Here is a 12865-nt window from a genome sequence, read left to right on the forward strand (position 1 = left end):
CGAGAGTGAGAGAGAGAGTCACACACACTCGAGACAGAGAGAGAGAGAGAGAGAAAAACACTCGAGAGACAGAGAGACACTCACTTGAGACAGAGACACCTGAGAGAGAGACACGCACACATACATTCGAGATAGACAGAGAGATACACTCGAGACAGATAGAGAGAGACACACACTCGAGATAGATAGAAAAACACACTCGAGACAGAGAGAGAGAGAGAGAGAGAGAGAGAGACACTCGAGACAGAGACACACTCGAGACAGAGAGAGACACACACACTCGAGACAGAGAGAGAGAGAGAGACACACACACTCGAGACGGAGAGAGAGACAGACACACGCTCGAGACACAGAGAGAGACACACACTCGAGACAGGGAGACACTCACTTGAGACAGAGAGACACCCGAGCGAGACACACACACACATACATTCGAGATAGACAGAGAGACACACACTCGAGGTAGATAGAGAGAGACACACACTCGAGATAAATAGAGACACACACTCGAGACAGAGACACACACTTGAGACAGAGAAAGAGAGACACTCGAGAGAGTGAGAGAGAGGGACACACACTCTTGAAACAGAGAAAGAGAGAGAGAGAGAGACACTCAAGACAGAGAGAGACAGAGAGAGACACACACACTCGAGACAAAGAGGGAGAGAGAGACCCACTTGAGACAGAGAGAGAGAGAGACCCACTCGAGACAGAGACCCACTCGAGACAGAGAGAGAGAGACACTCAAGACAGAGAGACACTTGAGACAAGAGACACACTCACTCAAGACACGGAGAGAGACACTCACTCGAGACACAGAGAGAGAGAGACCCACTCGAGACAGAGAGAGACCCACTCGAGACAGAGAGAGAGAGACCCACTCGAGACAGAGAGAGAGAGACCCACTCGAGACAGAGAGAGACCCACTCGAGACAGAGAGAGAGAGACCCACTCGAGACAGAGAGAGAGAGACCCACTCAAGACACAGAGAGAGAGAGAGAGACCCACTCGAGACAGAGAGAGAGAGAGAGAGAGACCCACTCGAGACACAGAGAGAGACCCACTCGAGACAGAGAGAAGGAGAGAGAGAGACACTCGAGACAGAGAGGGAGAGACACACACTCGAGACAGAGAGAGAGAGACCCACTCGAGACAGAGAGAGACCCACTCGAGACAGAGAGAGAGAGACCCACTCGAGACAGAGAGAGAGAGACCCACTCAAGACACAGAGAGAGAGAGAGAGACCCACTCGAGACAGAGAGAAGGAGAGAGAGAGACACTCGAGACAGAGAGGGAGAGACACACACTCGAGACAGAGAGGGAGAGACACACACACACACGAGGCAGAGAGAGAGAGAGACATTCGAGACAGAGAGAGAGAGACATTCGAGACAGAGAGAGAGAGACATTCGAGACAGAGAGAGAGTGAGAGACACTCGAGACAGAGACACTCATTCGAGACAAAGAGAGAGGGAGAGAGAGAGAGGGACACACACTCTCGAAACAGAGAGAGAGAGAGAGAGAGAGACTCAAGACAGAGAGACACTTGAGACAGACAGAGACACACTCACTTGAGACAGAGAGAGAGAGAGACCCACTCAAGACACAGAGAGAGAGACCCACTCGAGACACAGAGAGAGAGACCCACTCGAGACAGAGAGAGAGAGACAGAGACCCACTCGAGACAGAGAGAGAGAGAGAGAGAGAGGGAGACCCACTCGAGACAGAGAGGGAGACCCACTCGAGACAGAGAGGGAGAGAGAGAGACACACGAGAGAGAGAGACACACACACACACACACTCGAGACAGAGAGAGAGAGAGAGAAAGAGAGAGAAAAACACTCGAGACAGAGAGAGACACACACACTCGAGACAGAGACACACCCGAGAGACACACATACATTCGAGATAGAGAGACATACATTCGAGACAGATAGAGAGACACACACACTCGAGACAGAGAGACACACACTCGAGACAGAGACAGAGAGACAGAGAGAGACAGAGAACCATTCGAGACAGAGAGAGACCCACTCGAGACAAAGAGAGAGAGAGAGACACTCGAGACAGAGAGGGAGAGAGACACACACTCGAGACAAAGAGGGAGAGAGAGACACTCGAGACAGAGAGGGAGAGAGAGACACACACACACCCGAGACAGAGAGGGAGAGGCGCACACACACCCGAGACAGAGAGGGAGAGACACACACACTCGAGACAGAGAGGGAAAGACACACACACTCGAGACAGAGAGGGAGAGAGACACACACTCGAGACAGAGAGGGAGAGAGAGACACTCGAGACAGAGAGGGAGAGACACACACACACCCGAGACAGAGAGGGAGAGACACACACACACCCGAGACAGAGAGGGAGAGACACACACACTCGAGACAAAGAGACACACACTCGAGACAGAGACACACACTCGAGACAGAGAGAGAGAGAGAGACAGAGACCCACTCGAGACAGAGAGGGAGACCCACTCGAGACAGAGAGGGAGACCCACTCGAGACAGAGAGGGAGACCCACTCGAGACAGAGAGGGAGACCCACTCGAGACAGAGAGGGAGACCCACTCGAGACAGAGAGGGAGACCCACTCGAGACAGAGAGGGAGACCCACTCGAGACAGAGAGGGAGACCCACTCGAGACAGAGAGGGAGACCCACTCGAGACAGAGAGGGAGACCCACTCGAGACAGAGAGGGAGACCCACTCGAGACAGAGAGGGAGACCCACTCGAGACAGAGAGGGAGAGAGAGACACACGAGAGAGAGAGACACACACACACACACACACACACTCGAGACAGAGAGAGAGAGAGAGAGAGAGAGAGAAAGAAAAACACTCGAGACAGAGAGAGACACACACACTCGAGACAGAGACACTCATTCGAGACAAAGAGAGAGAGAGAGAGACACTCGGGAGAGAGAGAGGGACACACTCTCGAAACAGAGAGAGAGAGAAACTCAAGACAGAGAGACACTTGAGACAGACAGAGACACACTCACTTGAGACAGAGAGAGAGAGAGAGAGAGAGAGAGAGAGACCCACTCGAGACAGAGAGAGAGAGAGAGACCCACTCGAGACAGAGAGAGAGAGAGAGAGAGAGACCCACTCGAGACAGAGAGGGAGACCCACTCGAGACAGAGAGGGAGAGAGAGACACACACGAGAGAGAGAGACACACACACACACACACTCGAGACAGAGAGAGAGAGAGAGAGAGACAAAGAGAGAGAAAAACACTCGAGACAGAGAGAGACACACACACTCGAGACAGAGACACTCAATCGAGACAGAGAGACACCCGAGAGACACACATACATTCGAGATAGACAGACATACATTCGAGACAGATAGAGAGACACACACACTCGAGACAGAGAGACACACACTCGAGACAGAGACAGAGACAGAGAGAGAGAGAGACAGACAGCGAACCATTCGAGACAGAGAGAGACCCACTCGAGACAAAGAGAGAGAGAGAGAGAGAGACACTCGTGACAGAGAGGGAGAGAGAGACACTCGAGACAGAGAGAGAGAGACACACACACTCGAGACAAAGAGACACACACTCGAGACAGAGAGACACACACTCGAGACAGAGAGACACACACTCGAGACAGAGAGACACACTCGAGACAGAGAGACACACTCGAGACAGAGAGACCCACTCGAGACAGAGAGAGACCCACTCGAGACAGAGAGAGACCCACTCGAGACAGAGAGAGACCCACTCGAGACAGAGAGAGACCCACTCGAGACAGAGAGAGACCCACTCGAGACAGAGAGAGACCCACTCGAGACAGAGAGAGACCCACTCGAGACAGAGAGAGACCCACTCGAGACAAAGAGAGAGAGAGAGACCCACTCGAGACAAAGAGAGAGAGAGACCCACTCGAGACAGAGACACACACTCGAGACAGAGACACACACTCGAGACAGAGAGAGAGACAGAGACCCACTCGAGACAGAGAGAGACCCACTCGAGACAGAGAGAGACCCACTCGAGACAGAGAGAGACCCACTCGAGACAAAGAGAGAGAGAGAGACACTCGAGACAGAGAGGGAGAGAGAGACACTCGAGACAGAGAGGGAGAGAGAGAGAGACACTCGAGACAGAGAGGGAGAGAGACACACTCGAGACAGAGAGGGAGAGACACACACTCGAGACAGAGAGGGAGAGACACACACTCGAGACAGAGAGGGAGAGACACACAGACTCGAGACAGAGAGAGAGACACACTCGAGACACAGAGAGAGAGACCCACTCGAGACAGAGACCCACTCGAGACAGAGACCCACTCGAGACAGAAAGAGAGAGAGAGAGACCCACTCGAGACAGAGACAGGGAGAGAGAGAGAGAGACACTCGAGACAGAGAGGGAGAGACACACACACTCGAGACAGAGAGAGAGAGAGAGAAAGAGAGACATTCGAGACAGAGAGAGAGAGAGACATTCGAGACAGAGAGAGAGAGAGAGACATTCGAGACAGAGAGAGAGAAAGACATTCGAGACAGAGAGAGAGAGAGACATTCGAGACAGAGAGAGAGAGAGAGACATTCGAGACAGAGAGAGAGAGACACTCGAAACAGAGACACTCATTCGAGACAAAGAGAGAGAGAGAGACACTCGGGAGAGAGAGGGACACACACTCTCGAAACAGAGAGAGAGAGAGAGACACACACACTCAAGACAGAGAGACACTTGAGACAGACAGAGACACACTCACTCGAGACAGAGAGAGAGACCCACTCGAGACAGAGAGAGAGAGACCCACTCGAGACAGAGACAGAGACAGAGAGAGAGAGACTCGAGATAGAGGGGGAGAGACAGCGAGACACGAGAGAGAGAGAACGAGACACTCAAGACAGAGAGAGACACACTCGAGACAGAGAGAGGGAGAGAGAGAGAGAGAGAGAGAGAGAGAGACGCACTCGAGACACAGAGAGAGAGAGAGAGAGAGAGACGCACTCGAGACAGAGAGAGAGAGAGACGCACTCGAGACAGAGAGAGAGAGAGAGACGCTCGAGACAGAGACGCTCGAGACAGAGACACACTCGAGACAGAGAGAGAGAGAGAGAGAGAGAGAGAGAGACACTCAAGACAGGCAGAGAGAGAGACGCACTCGAGACAGAGAGAGAGAGAGAGAGAGAGAGAGACTCGAGACAGAGACACACTCGAGACAGAGAGAGACGCTCGAGACAGAGACACACTCGAGACAGAGAGAGAGAGATGCACGAGACAGAGAGAGAGAGAGACGCACTCGTGATAGAGACACGCACTCGAGACACAGAAAGGCAGAGACGCGCTCGAGACAGAGAGAGGGAGAGACAGACGCACTCGAGACAGAGAGAGAGAGACAGACAGACAGACAGACAGACACGAGAGAGAGAGAGAGAGAGAGAGAGACACCCAATCAAGACAGAGAGAGAGAGACACACACACTCGAGACAGAGAAAGAGAGAGAGAGAGAGAGACACTCGTGACAGAGACACGCACTCGAGACACAGAAAGACAGAGACGCGCTCAAGACAGAGAGGGAGAGAGAGACGCACTCGAGACAGAGAGAGAGAGAGACACTCGAGAGAGAGGGGAGAGAGAGATAGAGAGAGACACTCGAGACAGAGAGACACTCGAGACAGAGAGACACTCGAGACAGAGAGACACTCGAGACAGAGAGACACTCGAGACAGAGAGGGAGAGACACACACTCGAGACACAGAGAGAGAGAGATACACACACTAGAGAGGGAGGGACACACTAGCGAGACAGAGAGGGAGAGACAGACTCGAGACAGAGAGGGAGAGACAGATACAAGGCAGAGAGGAGAGACAGACTCGAGGCAGAGAGGGAGAGACACTCGAGACAGAGAGAGAGAGAGAGACACTTGAGACAGAGAGAGAGAGAGAGAGAGAGAGACACTCGAGACAGAGAGAGAGAGAGAGACGCTCGAGACAGAGACGCTCGAGACAGAGACACACTCGAGACAGAGAGAGAGAGAGAGAGAGAGAGAGAGAGAGACACTCAAGACAGGCAGAGAGAGAGACGCACTCGAGACAGAGAGAGAGAGAGAGAGAGAGACTCGAGACAGAGACACACTCGAGACAGAGAGAGACGCTCGAGACAGAGACACACTCGAGACAGAGAGAGAGAGATGCACGAGACAGAGAGAGAGAGAGACGCACTCGTGATAGAGACACGCACTCGAGACACAGAAAGGCAGAGACGCGCTCGAGACAGAGAGAGGGAGAGACAGACGCACTCGAGACAGAGAGAGAGAGACAGACAGACAGACAGACAGACACGAGAGAGAGAGAGAGAGAGAGAGAGACACCCAATCAAGACAGAGAGAGAGAGAGAGACACACACACTCGAGACAGAGAAAGAGAGAGAGAGAGAGAGACACTCGTGACAGAGACACGCACTCGAGACACAGAAAGACAGAGACGCGCTCAAGACAGAGAGGGAGAGAGAGACGCACTCGAGACAGAGAGAGAGAGAGACACTCGAGAGAGAGGGGAGAGAGAGATAGAGAGAGACACTCGAGACAGAGAGACACTCGAGACAGAGAGACACTCGAGACAGAGAGGGAGAGACACACACTCGAGACACAGAGAGAGAGAGATACACACACTAGAGAGGGAGGGACACACTAGCGAGACAGAGAGGGAGAGACAGACTCGAGACAGAGAGGGAGAGACAGATACAAGGCAGAGAGGAGAGACAGACTCGAGACAGAGAGGGAGAGACAGATACAAGGCAGAGAGGAGAGACAGACTCGAGGCAGAGAGGGAGAGACACTTGAGACAGAGAGAGAGAGAGAGAGAGATACACGCGAGACAGAGAGACAGAGAGAGAGAGATACACGCGAGACAGAGAGAGAGAGAGAGAGAGAGACACTCGAGACAGAGAGAGAGAGAGAGAGAGATACACGCGAGACAGAGAGACAGAGAGAGAGACACACACACACTCGAGACAGAGAGAGAGAGGGAGAGGGAGAGGGACAGGGAGAGGGAGAGAGAGAGAGACACTCAAGACAGAGTGAGAGAGAGAGAGAGACACTCGAGACGGAGAGAGAGACACACACATGCGACACGGAGAGAGAGAGACACATACACATGAGACGGAGGGATAGAGACTCACACTCAAGACAGAGAGAGAGAGAGAGAGAGACACTCGAGACGGAGAGAGAGACACACACATGCGACACGGAGAGAGAGACACATACACATGAGACGGAGGGATAGAGACTCACACTCAAGACAGAGAGAGAGAGAGACACACACACACACTGGAGACTGAAAGGGAGAGACAGAGAGAGAGTGGCACTCGAGAGAGAGAGAGAGAGAGAGATGCACGAGACAGAGAAAAAGAGAGAGACGCTCGAGACAGAGAGAGAGAGACGCTCGAGACAGAGAGAGAGAGACGCTCAAGACAGAGAGAGAGAGACGCTCGAGGCAGAGAGACACTCGAGGCAGAGAGACACTCGAGGCAGAGAGACACTCGAGGCAGAGAGACACTCGAGGCAGAGAGACACTCGAGGCAGAGAGACACTCGAGGCAGAGAGACACTCGAGGCAGAGAGACACTCGAGGCAGAGAGACACTCGAGGCAGAGAGACACTCGAGGCAGAGAGACACTCGAGGCAGAGAGACACTCGAGGCAGAGAGGGAGAGACACACACTCGAGACTGAGAGAGAAACACACACTTGAGACACAGAGAGAGTGAGAGAGGAAGACTCACACTCAAGACAGACAGAGAGAGACACACACATTCTGGAGACAGAGAGAGAGAGAGACACTTGAGACAGAGACACACTCGAGGCAGAGAGAGACACACATTCAAGACAGAAGCAGAGAGAGAGACTCGAGACAGTGAGAGAGAGACTCAAGACAGAGAGAGAGAGAGAGAGAGAGAGAGAGAGAGAGCCACTTGAGACAGAGAGAGATACTCGAGACAAAGAGAGAGAGAGACAGAGAGAGAAACTCGAGACAGAGAGAGAGAGAGAGAGACTCGAGACAGTGAGAGAGAGAGTCAAGACAGAGACACAGAGAGAGAGAGAGAGAGAGCCACTCGAGACAGAGAGAGAACCTCGAGACAAAGAGAGAGAGAGAGAGAGACAGAGAGAGAAACTCGAGACAGAGAGAGAGAGACTCAAGACAGTGAGAGAGAGACTGAAGACAGAGACACAGAGAGAGAGAGAGAGCCACTTGAGACAGAGAGAGAAACTCGAGGCAAAGAGAGAGAGAGACAGAGAGAGAAACTCGAGAGAGAGAGAGAGACACACACTCGAGACAGAGAGAGAGAGACACACTCGTGACAGAGAGAGAGAGAGAGAGACACTCGTGACAGAGAGAGAGAGACACTCGTGACAGAGAGAGAGAGAGACAGACACTCGTGACAGAGAGAGACAAACACACACACTTGAAACAGAGAGACACACACTCGTGACAGAGAGAGAGACACTCGTGACAGAGAGAGAGAGAGAGACACTCGTGACAGAGAGAGAGACAGACACTCGTGAGAGAGACACACACACACACACACTCAAGACAGAGAGAGAGAGAGACACACTCGCGACAGAGAGAGAGAGAGACACTCGTGACAGAGAGAGAGACCCACACTCGTGACAGAGAGAGAGAGAGAGACACTCGTGACAGAGAGAGAGACAGACACTCGTGACAGAGAGAGAGACAGACACTCGTGACAGAGAGAGAGACAGACACTCGTGACAGAGAGACACACACACTCGAGACAGAGAGAGAGAGACACTCGTGACAGAGAGAGAGACCCACACTCGTGACAGAGAGAGAGAGACACACTCGTGACAGAGAGAGAGACAGACAGACACTCGTGACAGAGAGAGAGAGAGACAGACACTCGTGACAGAGAGAGACAAACACACACACTTGAGACAGAGAGAGACACACACTCGAGACAGAGAGAGACACACACTCGTGACAGAGAGAGAGACACTCGTGACAGAGAGAGAGACACACTCGCGACAGAGAGAGAGAGAGAGACAGACACTCGTGACAGAGAGAGACAAACACACACACTTGAGACAGAGAGAGACACACACTCGTGACAGAGAGAGAGAGAGAGAGACACTCGTGACAGAGAGAGAGAGAGAGACACTCGTGACAGAGAGAGAGAGAGACACTCGTGACAGAGAGAGAGAGAGACACTCGTGACAGAGAGAGAGAGAGACAGACAGACACTCGTGACAGAGAGAGACAAACACACACACTTGAGACAGAGAGAGAGACACACACTCGTGACAGAGAGAGAGACACTCGTGACAGAGAGAGAGACAGACACTCGTGACAGAGAGAGAGACAGACACTCGTGACAGAGAGAGAGACAGACACTCGTGACAGAGAGACACACACACTCGAGACAGAGAGAGAGACACACTCGCGACAGAGAGAGAGAGAGAGAGACACTCGTGACAGAGAGAGAGACCCACACTCGTGACAGAGAGAGAGAGACACACTCGTGACAGAGAGAGAGACAGACAGACACTCGTGACAGAGAGAGAGAGAGACAGACACTCGTGACAGAGAGAGACAAACACACACACTTGAGACAGAGAGACACACACTCGTGAGAGAGAGAGAGACACTCGTGACAGAGAGAGAGAGACACACTCGCGACAGAGAGAGAGAGAGACACTCGTGACAGAGAGAGTGAGAGAGACAGACACTCGTGACAGAGAGAGACAAACACACACACTTGAGACAGAGAGAGACACACACTCGTGACAGAGAGAGAGAGAGAGAGAGACACTCGTGACAGAGAGAGAGAGAGAGACACTCGTGACAGAGAGAGAGAGAGACACTCGTGACAGAGAGAGAGAGAGACACTCGTGACAGAGAGAGACAAACACACACACTTGAGACAGAGAGAGAGACACACACTCGTGACAGAGAGAGAGACACTCGTGACAGAGAGAGAGAGAGAGAGAGACACTCGTGACAGAGAGAGAGAGACAGACACTCGTGACAGAGAGAGACACACACACACTCGAGACAGAGAGAGAGAGACACACTCGCGACAGAGAGAGAGACACACACTCGAGACAGAGAGAGAGAGACCCACTCGCGACAGAGAGAGAGAGAGAGACACTCGCGACAGAGAGAGAGAGAGAGACACTCGTGACAGAGAGAGAGAGAGAGACACTCGTGACAGAGAGAGAGAGAGAGACACTCGTGACAGAGAGAGAGACAGACACTCGTGACAGAGAGAGAGACAGACACCCATGACAGAGAGGGAGACAGACACTCATGACAGAGAGGGAGACACACACACGCGAGACCGAGAGACTCACACTCAAGACAGACAGAAAGAGAGAGAGAGAGAGAGAGAAAGACACTCGAGACAGAGAGAGAGAGAGAGAGAGAGAGAGAGAGAGACAGAGAAAGAGAGACACACTCGAGACAGAGAGAGAGAGAGAGAGAGAGAGAGACACACACTCGAGACGGAGAGAGAGAGACACACATGCGACACGGAGAGAGAGACATATACACATGAGACGGAGGGATAGAGACTCACACTCAAGACAGAGAGAGAGAGAGAGAAAGACACACACACACTGGAGACAGAGAGGGAGGGAGAGAGAGAGGCACTCGAAACAGAGACACACTCGAGACTGAGACGCACTCGAGGCAGAGAGAGAGAGAGAGAGAGAGACACACACACTCGAGACAGAGAGAGAGAGACACACACTCATGACAGAGAGAGACACACACTCGTGGCAGAGAGAGAGACACACACACGTGAGACCGAGAGACTCTCACTCAAGACAGACAGAAAGAGACAGAGACACACACACACGAGAAAGAGAGAGAGAGAGAGACACTCGAGACAGAGACAGAGAAACTCGTGACAGAGAGACAGAGAGAGAGAGAGAGAGAGAGAGAGAGAGAGAGAGAGAGAGAGAGAGAGAGAGTGAGAGACACTCGAAGCAGAGAAAAAGAGAGAGAGAGAGAGAGAGACACTGGAGACAGAGACAGAGAGAGAGAAAGACACTCGAGACAAAGAGACAGTGACACACTCGAGACAGAGATAGAGACCCACTTTAGAGAGAGAGAGAGAGAGAGAGAGAGAGAGACATGCGAGATGGACGGATAGAGACTCACACTCGAGACAGAGAGAGAGAGAGAGAGGGAGACACACACACACTGGAGAGAGAGAGAGAGAGAGAGAGACAGAGAGAGAGAGAGGCACTCGAGACAAAGAGACAGTGACACACTCGAGACAGAGATAGAGACCCACTTTAGAGAGAGAGAGAGAGAGAGACATGCGAGATGGACGGATAGAGACTCACACTCGAGACAGAGAGAGAGAGAGAGAGGGAGACACACACACACTGGAGAGAGAGAGAGAGAGAGACAGAGACAGAGAGAGAGAGAGGCACTCGAGACAGAGACACACTCGAGACAGAGAGAGAGAGAGAGAGAGAGAGAGAGAGAGATACGCTCGAGACAGAGGGAGAGCGAGATGCATGAGACACAGAGAGAGAGAGACACGCTCGTAACAGAGGAAGAGATGCATGAGACAGAGAGAGAGTGAGAGAGATGCACAAGAGAGAGAGACACACACTCGAGACAGAGAGAGAGAGAGAGACAGACACACTCGAGACAGACAGAGAGAGAGAGAGAGAGAGAGAGAGAGACACTCAAGACAGAGAGAGAGAGACACACACTCGAGACGGAGAGAGAGAGAGACACACATGCGACACGGAGAGAGAGACACATACACATGAGACGGAGGGATAGAGACTCACACTCAAGACAGAGAGAGAGAGAGAGAGAGAGACACACACACACTGGAGACAGAGAGGGAGAGACAGAGAGAGAGAGGCACTCGAGACTGAGACACACTCGAGACAGAGAGAGAGAGAGAGAGAGACGCTCGAGACAGAGAGAGAGAGAGAGAGATGCACGAGACAGTGAGAGAGAGATGCACGAGACAGAGAGAGAGAGAGAGAGAGAGAGAGAGAGAGATATGCACGAGACAGAGAGAGAGAGAGAGACGCTCGAGACAGAGAGAGAGACGCTCGAGACAGAGAGAGAGAGAGACACTCGAGACAGAGAGAGAGAGAGGGACGCTTGAGACAGACAGAGAGAGAGAGATGCACGAGACAGAGAAAAAGAGAGACACGCTTGAGACAGAGAGAGAGAGACGCTCGAGACAGAGAGAGAGAGAGATGGACGCACGAGACAGAGAGAGAGAGAGATGCACGAGACAGAGAGAGAGAGACGCTCGAGACAGAGAGAGAGAGAGAGACGCTCGAGACAGAGAGAGAGAGAGACGCTCGAGACAGAGAGAGAGAGAGACGCTCGAGACAGAGAGAGAGAGATGCACGAGACAGAGAGAGAGAGAGAGAGAGAGACAGAGAGAGAGAGACAGAGAGAGAGAGACGCACGAGACAGAGAGAGAGAGAGACGCTCGAGACAGAGAGAGAGAGAGAGAGACGCACGAGACAGAGAGAGAGAGACGCTCGAGACAGAGAGAGAGAGAGACGCTCGAGACAGAGAGAGAGAGAGAGACGCACTCGAGACAGAGAGAGAGACGCTCAAGACAGAGAGGGAGAGAGAGAGAGACACTCGACACAGAGAGAGAGAGACACACTCGAGACAGAGAGAGAGAGACACACTCGAGACGAAGAGAGATGCACACATGCGACACGGAGAGAGAGACATATACACATGAGACGGAGGGATAGAGACTCACACTCAAGACAGAGAGAGAGAGACACACACACACACACTGGAGACAGAGAGGGAGAGACAGAGAGAGAGAGGCACTCGAGACTGAGACACACTCGAGACAGAGAGAGACGCTCGAGACAGAG

This window comes from Hemiscyllium ocellatum, unplaced genomic scaffold (genome assembly GCF_020745735.1).
Source record: "Hemiscyllium ocellatum isolate sHemOce1 unplaced genomic scaffold, sHemOce1.pat.X.cur. scaffold_3295_pat_ctg1, whole genome shotgun sequence".
Lineage (NCBI taxonomy): Eukaryota > Metazoa > Chordata > Chondrichthyes > Orectolobiformes > Hemiscylliidae > Hemiscyllium > Hemiscyllium ocellatum.